The sequence below is a fragment of the Heterodontus francisci genome, unplaced genomic scaffold (assembly GCF_036365525.1).
Source record: "Heterodontus francisci isolate sHetFra1 unplaced genomic scaffold, sHetFra1.hap1 HAP1_SCAFFOLD_218, whole genome shotgun sequence".
NCBI lineage: Eukaryota > Metazoa > Chordata > Chondrichthyes > Heterodontiformes > Heterodontidae > Heterodontus > Heterodontus francisci.
Genome location: NW_027141931.1, coordinates 1,411,383 through 1,418,968, shown reverse-complemented (window position 1 = coordinate 1,418,968; position 7,586 = coordinate 1,411,383). Strand labels below are relative to the sequence as shown.

Genomic DNA, 7,586 nt, shown 5'->3' with positions numbered 1-7,586 from the left:
TTAAATCAGATACCGAGACACTGCTCCTCTAAATCAGATACTGAGACACTGCTCCTCTAAATCGGATACCGAGATACTGCTCCTCTAAATCAGATACTGAGACACTGCTCCTTGAGATCAGATACTGAGACACTGCTCCTTTAAATCAGATACTGAGACGCTGCTCCTTTAAATCCTCTGTACCGGAAGTGCACACTGGAACTACATTTCCCGGCGGCCTCGATGAGTCACCTGACCTCCGGGTGCAGTCAGACGGTGGGAGGCCGCGGGTATACGGGCCTCGTCCAGTGGATCCCGGAGACATGGAGGAGGTGGATCGAATCCTGATCCGGGCCTTGGCGCAGACTGGCTGGTGAGAGGCAGAGAGAGAGAGAGAGGCAGAGAGAGAGAGAGAGAGAGGCAGAGAGAGAGAGAGAGGCAGAGAGAGAGAGAGAGAGAGGCAGACAGAGAGGCAGAGAGAGAGAGAGAGGCAGAGAGAGAGAGAGAGGCAGAGAGAGAGAGAGAGAGAGAGAGAGAGAGAGAGAGAGAGAGAGAGAGGGCAGAGAGAGAGAGAGAGAGAGAGAGAGGCAGAGAGAGAGAGAGAGAGAGAGAGAGAGAGAGAGAGGCAGAGAGAGAGAGAGAGAGAGAGGCAGAGAGAGAGAGAGGCAGAGAGAGAGAGGCAGAGAGAGAGAGAGAGGCAGAGAGAGAGAGAGAGAGAGAGAGGCAGAGAGAGAGAGAGAGGCAGAGAGAGAGAGAGAGAGAGAGAGAGGCAGAGAGAGAGAGAGAGAGAGAGAGGCAGAGAGAGAGAGGCAGAGAGAGAGGCAGAGAGAGAGAGAGAGGCAGAGAGAGAGAGAGAGGCAGAGAGAGAGAGAGAGGCAGAGAGAGAGAGAGGCAGAGAGAGAGAGAGAGAGAGAGAGAGAGAGAGAGAGAGAGGGAGGGAGAGAGAAGGAGAGGGAGAGAGAGAGAGACGCACACAGACAGAGAGAGAGAGAGACAGAGACACACGCAGAGAGAGAGACACACGCAGACACACACAGACAGAGAGAGAGAGGACACACACACAGACACAGACACAGAGAGAGAGTGGCACACACAGACACAGAGAGAGAGAGGCACACACAAACACAGACACACACAGACACAGAGAGAGAGAGACCCAGACAGACCCAGACACAGACAGTCACAGAGAGAGAGACAGACCCTCCGTCCGGAAGGGAGAGGCAGACGGAGAGAAGCACCCCCTCCATTCAGACCAGGAGAGATGGTGTGCGGGGGTAGGGGAGAAATGGATGGTGACAGGGTGGGAGGGACGGACAGAAGTTTGGAGGTTGACAGACGGATAGATGCACGTGGACTGAGAGAGGGGGAGAGAGGGAGACAGATGTGCACACTGACGGAAACAGCCCCCAGCGGGCGAGTGGGATCTGCCCACCTGCCCCACCTCACCCCCAGATGGAGAGGGTGACAGCCCCCCACTATCTGTCTGCTGAGTGAGGGCTGCAGTGAGAGGCACGGCCCGTCTGGGAGTTTGATTAGTTTTTACCTCTCTTTCTCACTCCCCTCTCTGCCTCTCCGTCCCTCCCCTTCTCTGCCTCCCCCTCCCTCCCCTTCTCTGCCTCCCCCTCCCTCCCCCTCCCTCCCCTTCTCTTCCTCCCCCTCCCTCCCACTCTCTGCCACCCCCTCCCTCCCCCATCTCTGCCTCCCACTCCTTCCGCCCTCTCTGCCTCCCCCTCCCTCCCCTTCTCTGCATCCCCCTCCCTCCCCCTCCCTCCCCTTCTCTGCCTCCCCCTCCCTCCCCTCTCTCTGCCTCCCCCTCCCTCCCCCCTCTCTGCCTCCCCCTCCCTCCCTTCTCTGCCTCCCCCTCCCTCCCCCCTCTCTGCCTCTCCCTCCCTCCCCCTCTCTGCCTCCCCCTCCCTCCCCGCCTCTCTGCCTCCTCCTCCCTTCCCCCCTCTCTGCCTCCCCTCCCTCCCCCCCTTCTCTGCCTCCCTCTCCCTCCCCCCCTCTCTGCCTCCACAGTGACATCTCGGACGATGTGGACAGCATCAAGCAGTTCTCCACGGAGCTGATAGTGGAGGCGGTCGTGCGGTGCCTGCCCCTCATCGATCCCCCCCCTCGGGAACGGCATCAGTCACTTGCTGCCGCCCGGATGTCTGCCAGGTTCCGGATTGGCATGAGCCTCGCCCAAGCCTGCCAGGTACGTCCAGCTCGGAAGCCCGCCGGCGGTCCCTTCCGCCGTTCTCGCAGGTCGCTTGCCGGTTCGTACGGGTGATGCAGGGCTCCCCCGGGGGTTCCACGTCCCCTGATGCGGGGTCCACCGCCACGTGGGACTGGTCGGTTGACTTACGTGCCTGGAACATTAGCTGACGCTGGAATCGAGATTTGCTGCCGCGGCTGTGTTATGTGGTTTACTTTGTGTTTTAGGATTTGGGATACGAGGGAGAGATCGGGTACCAGACGTTCCTGTACAGCAGTGAACCCGAGATCCGAAATCTGCTCATGTTCCTGGTCGAGAATCTCCCTCGAGACAGCGTCGATTCAGTGCATCAACCAGCAGGTTTGTTTCTGGTCTCGATTCTGTCTGCAGTGTCATGTGCAATTATTGGCTCCGTATTTACTCTCCAGCTTTCCCGTGCAAAATGTTTATTGGGACGATGTTAGAGCTTGAACAGACAGTTTTTTTAATTCATTCATGGGCTGTGGGCGTCGCTGGCTAGGCCAGCATTTATCGTCCATCCCTAATTGCCTTGAGAAGGTGGTGGTGAGCTGCCTTCTTGAACCGCTGCAGTCCATGTGGGGTCGGTACACCCACAGTGCTGTTAGGAAGGGAGTTCCAGGATTTTGACCACAGTGACAGTGAAGGAACGGCCGATATAGTTCCAAGTCAGGATGGTGTGTGACTTGGAGCTGAACTTGCAGGTGGTGGTGTTCCCATACGTCTGCTGCCCTTGTCCTTCTAGTTGGTAGAGGCCGCGGGTTTGGAAGGTGCTGTCGAAGGAGCCTTGGTGAGTTGCTGCAGTGCATCTTGTAGATGGTAGATACAACACTTCAAACTTCCCTTTTGCTTTCGTTGCAGAGCTCTCGTCTGATGCAGAGGTTCCACACCCAGCCTCTCAGTTTACCTGACAACTATTCCAATGCAAAGACAATTCCGAAAGGTCTGTGGCATTTGCACATCTTCAATGATTTGTAATTTTAGTTGGAGTTGGTGCCTAACCTGCGGAATCAGTTACCAGCTAACCTTCCTTGTCTCCGTCTCCTGATGTGCTCCTAGACCGAGACTGTCCAGGTGGAGACAGTTCTGGGAGAGTGGGGATTTTTCCTGGTTGGGTCGTCCTCGTCACATTGTGCACTGTAGTGTGGCAGAGATTTCACATTCTCTCGAAGCTGTAGTTAACTGTCCCTTTGGCACCGTGACTGTGGGCTGCATATATTGTTGAGCACTATTGCCAGCCGAGATAATGGGTAACTTGCCCGCCAGTGACACTGGGAGACTGCACTGCTGTAAGTGACGGGGATTGATTCTCCACCTGCAGTTTGTATGATGAATCTCTCCTTTGCTCACTGCAATTGGCTAGAGAAATCGCCCTGTTTTAATCGGAGACGTTGCTGTAGTTCTGGCCGCGGGCTCCGTTTGCTGTCGATTGTGAAGAATTTTTAAGTAGACTCTGTAGACTGTTTGCTGTGGCGCGGTTGTTTAAACGGACGTCCTGCTGTGGGCCCCACCCCGCCTCTCGCTCATTGAACGCAGCGGCGTCTGCAGTGGCTGTGCTGAAAGTGTGACGCGCTGCCGTCCGTGTCCTCTCACCGTCCGACTCTCTGCGCTGCGTCGGGCTGACCGATTGCTTTTTTTTTTTGCATCCTCTTTTATTTTTTTGTAGAAGTGAAGGAGTATTACGATCGGGACCTCCTGCCCGTCACTGCCCAGTCTTGCCAGCATTCCTTCGTTGCCACTTCTCTGCTGGAGCGGGCGCTGGCAGAGCAGAGCGCCGTTCAGGAGTGGGAGACGGAGTGGAACAGCCAGGGCCTGGTATCCCACCTTTCCCCAGAGGTACGTGACCCAGCACATTGCCAGGCCAACGGGAAGTCCCCTAGAATTGTAAGTGCTCCATCCTTTTTAAATAAAACTATGTAAACGGTTTCAGCCGTCACGGGGGAGGGGATCTGGTTGAACACGGGGGAACGCTTTGTCTGGATTCATCGTCTCCCTTGCAGAGGAACAATGAGCAGATGGGATCTTGGGCTTCATAAATAGAGGCACAAAAGGAGGGAGGTTAAGCTGAACCTTGATAAAAGCTCTGGTTAGGACACAACTGGAGTCCCACTTTGGGAAGGATGTGCGGGTCCTCGAGAGGGAGCAGAGGAGATTTACCGGGATGGTTCCTGGGATGAGGGATTTTAGTTCCAAGGTCAGGTTGGAAAAGCTGGGGTTGTTCCCCTTGGAGCAAAGGAGAATGAGGGGCGATTGAGTTCTGATGAAAGGTCACTGACCCGAAACGTTAACTCTGCTTCTCTCTCCACGGATGCTGCCTGAGCCGCTGAGTATGTCCCGCACTTTCTGTTTTTATTTCAGATTTCCAGCCTCTGCAGTATTTTGCTTTGTTGTTTTTTTGCGCTTGACGGGATATTCGGTAGAGCTGCACAAGATTACGACAGGCGTAGATAAGGTAGACTCAGCAAGCTTGTTCCCGTGAACTAACGCTACAAGGACTAGGTGACATGGGTTGTAGATTTTGGGCAAGATTAGATTAGAGATACAGCACTGAAACAGGCCCTTCGGCCCACCGAGTCTGTGCCGAACATCAACCACCCATTTGTACTAATCCTACACTAATCCCATATTCCTACCAAACATCCCCAAATGTCCCTATATTTCCCTACCACCTACCTATACTAGTGACAATCTATAATGGCCAATTAACCTATCAACCTGCAAGTCTTTTGGCTTGTGGGAGGAAACCGGAGCACCCGGAGAAAACCCACGCAGACACAGGGAGAACTTGCAAACTCCACACAGGCAGTACCCGGAATCGAACCCGGATCCCTGGAGCTGTGAGGCTGCGGTGCTAACCACTGCGCCACTGTGCCGCCCTGAGATGCTGGGGGGGGGGGGGGCGGCGGGCGGGGTGTGAGGAAAAACAACATTTTTACGCAGCGGGTGATGCTGACCGGGAACTCGCTGCCCACGAGGGTGGTGGAAGCAGAGCCGATCAATGACTTCAAAAGAAAATTGGATGGGCACTTGAAGGAAGTAAACTCTCAGGGATTGAGCGGGGAAGTGGGACTGACAGGCTAGCACCATGGAGAGCCGGCATGGACTGAATGTTCTCCTTCGGCGCCCTATCTGACCAGAGGCGAAGGGATTCGTGGTGTTGGGTTACAGCTTTCTTCTCGGCTGCCTTCCTGGTGCCGTGCAGCTGGTTTGGGCTTTTGCACGCTGTGTTTCCAAAGTTGCTCTGCTTTCCGTTCTCAGCAATACAGAGCGAGAAAAGGCCAGCGGCTGCAGAAACGGCTTCGAGAGCACTTCCGGCAGTACGGTCCGCACGGCGCAGGGGCACAGAGCTCGCTGCCCCCAGCCGCTGATTTCCCGCAGGTCCTTCAATGCGCCGGCACTGGAAAGGCAGCCACTGTCGCCAAGGGCTCCCGTTTCACACGCACCGATAAATTCACCTTCACGAAGGTAGGAATGGGAATTGCCCAGAGATAATTACGCTGTGGGTAGCCCGATTTTTTTTTTATTCTCATGGGATGTGGGTGTCCATCCCTAATTGCCCTGGACAACTGAGTGTCTCGTTGGGCCATTTCAGAGGGGCAGTTAAAAGTGATCGCAAGGGAGAGCGGAGGTACTGTTCGTGGGTGGGGGGGGGAGGTGCGGTTTGTGGAGGCGGCCATTGTGGCCGTTGAGGGGTGAAAGGGCTTGGATTCAATTCGGATTTTTTTTTTTGTGTGTCAAATTGAGCAGTGCCATCTTTGTTACTGGCAGCGGCCTGTGACGTCGCAGACGGCGCCGTTGCAGTGGAAGAGGCTGCACTTGCGCATGTGCCAGTGCTGCGCCACCTAGTGGCTGCATTGTCAGCAAACGCAGCCGAAGACTCACTGCTGCGCCTCGAGGAAGGGAGAGAGAATGGGCGAGGTTCTTAATGTTCTATAACGCGGCCGTTCTGGGGCTGACGCTTGGGGGCAGCTCGCCCGTACTCAGCATGCCCTCTGCTTGTTTGTACACAGGAGGCCGAGCACATGGTCCATCAGATGGCGGCAGTAGGCAATGCTTTATCGTCCTCGAGGGACTCCGAAGAGGTGAGGAGCCAATAAAGGGCAGTAGTACCACTACTGACCGAGCTGGCCAAGTCCTAAATGGCATAGCTGTTAGACAGGGTATGCGGCAGGTAGTGAGGCAACCAACAAGAGGGACCTCGTCCTCATCAATCTACCTATCGCAGATGCATCTGTCCATGACAGTATTGGTGGGAGTGACCACCGCACAAAGAGGACACCCACCATCGTGTTGTGTGGCAATACTGCCGTGCTAAATGGGATATATTTCGAACAGATCTAGCAACTCAATGCTGGGCATCCATGAGGCGCTGTGAGCCATCAGCAGCAGCAGAACTGTATTCAACCACAATCTGTAACCTCATGGCACAGCAGATCCCCCACTCTACCATTACCATCAAGCCAGGAGACCAACCCTCGTTCACTGAAGAGGGCAGCACCAGGCATACCTAAAAATCAGGTGCCAACCTAGTTAAGCTACAACACAGGACTACTGGCATGTTGAACAGCGGAAGCAGTATTCAATAGACAGAGCTAAGCGATCCCACAACTAACGGATCAGATCTAAGCTCTGCAGTCATGCCACATCCAGTCGTGAATGGTGGTGGACAATTAAACAACTAACTGGAGGAGGTGGCTCCACAAATATCCCCATCCACAACGATGGGGGAGCCCAGCACATCAGTGAGAAAGATAAGGCAGAAGCATTTGCAAACATCTTCAGCCAGAAGTGCCGAGTTGATGATCCATCTCGGCCTCCTCCTGAAGTCCCCAGCATCACAGATGCCAACCTTCAGCCAATCCGATTCACTCCACGTGATATCAAGAAATGGGTGAAGGCATTGGATACTACAAAGGCTATGGGCCCTGACAATATTATGGCTATAGTACTGAAGACCTGTGCTGCAGACGTTGCCACGTTCCTAGCCAAGCTGTTCCTGTACAGCTACAACACTGGCATCTACCCAACAAAATGTGGAAACATTGCCAGGTATGTCCTATACACAAAAAGCAGAACAAATCAAACCCCGCCAATTACCGCCCCATCAGTCTACTCTCAATCATCAGTAAAGTGATGGAAGTTGTCTTGATGGTGCAATCAAGCGGCACTTGCTTAGCAATAACCTGCTCAGTGATGCTCAGTTTGGGTTCCACCAGGGCCACTCAGCTCCTGACCTCATTACAGCCTTGATTCAAACATGGACGAAACAGCTGAGGTGACATCAAGGCAGCATTTGACCGAGTGTGGCATCAAGGAGCTCTAGCAAAACCGGAGTCAATGGGAATCAGGGGGAATACTCTCCACTGGTTGGAGTCATACCTCGCACAAAGGAAAT

The 7,586-nt window shown here is 54.4% G+C and overlaps 1 pseudogene; it reads left to right on the top strand.

Moving 5' to 3' along the window:
* The first annotated feature begins 302 nt into the window (after positions 1 to 302).
* LOC137365661 (coiled-coil domain-containing protein 22-like) lies at positions 303 to 6,288 on the top strand (annotated as a pseudogene).
* Positions 6,289 to 7,586: the final 1,298 nt, after the last annotated feature.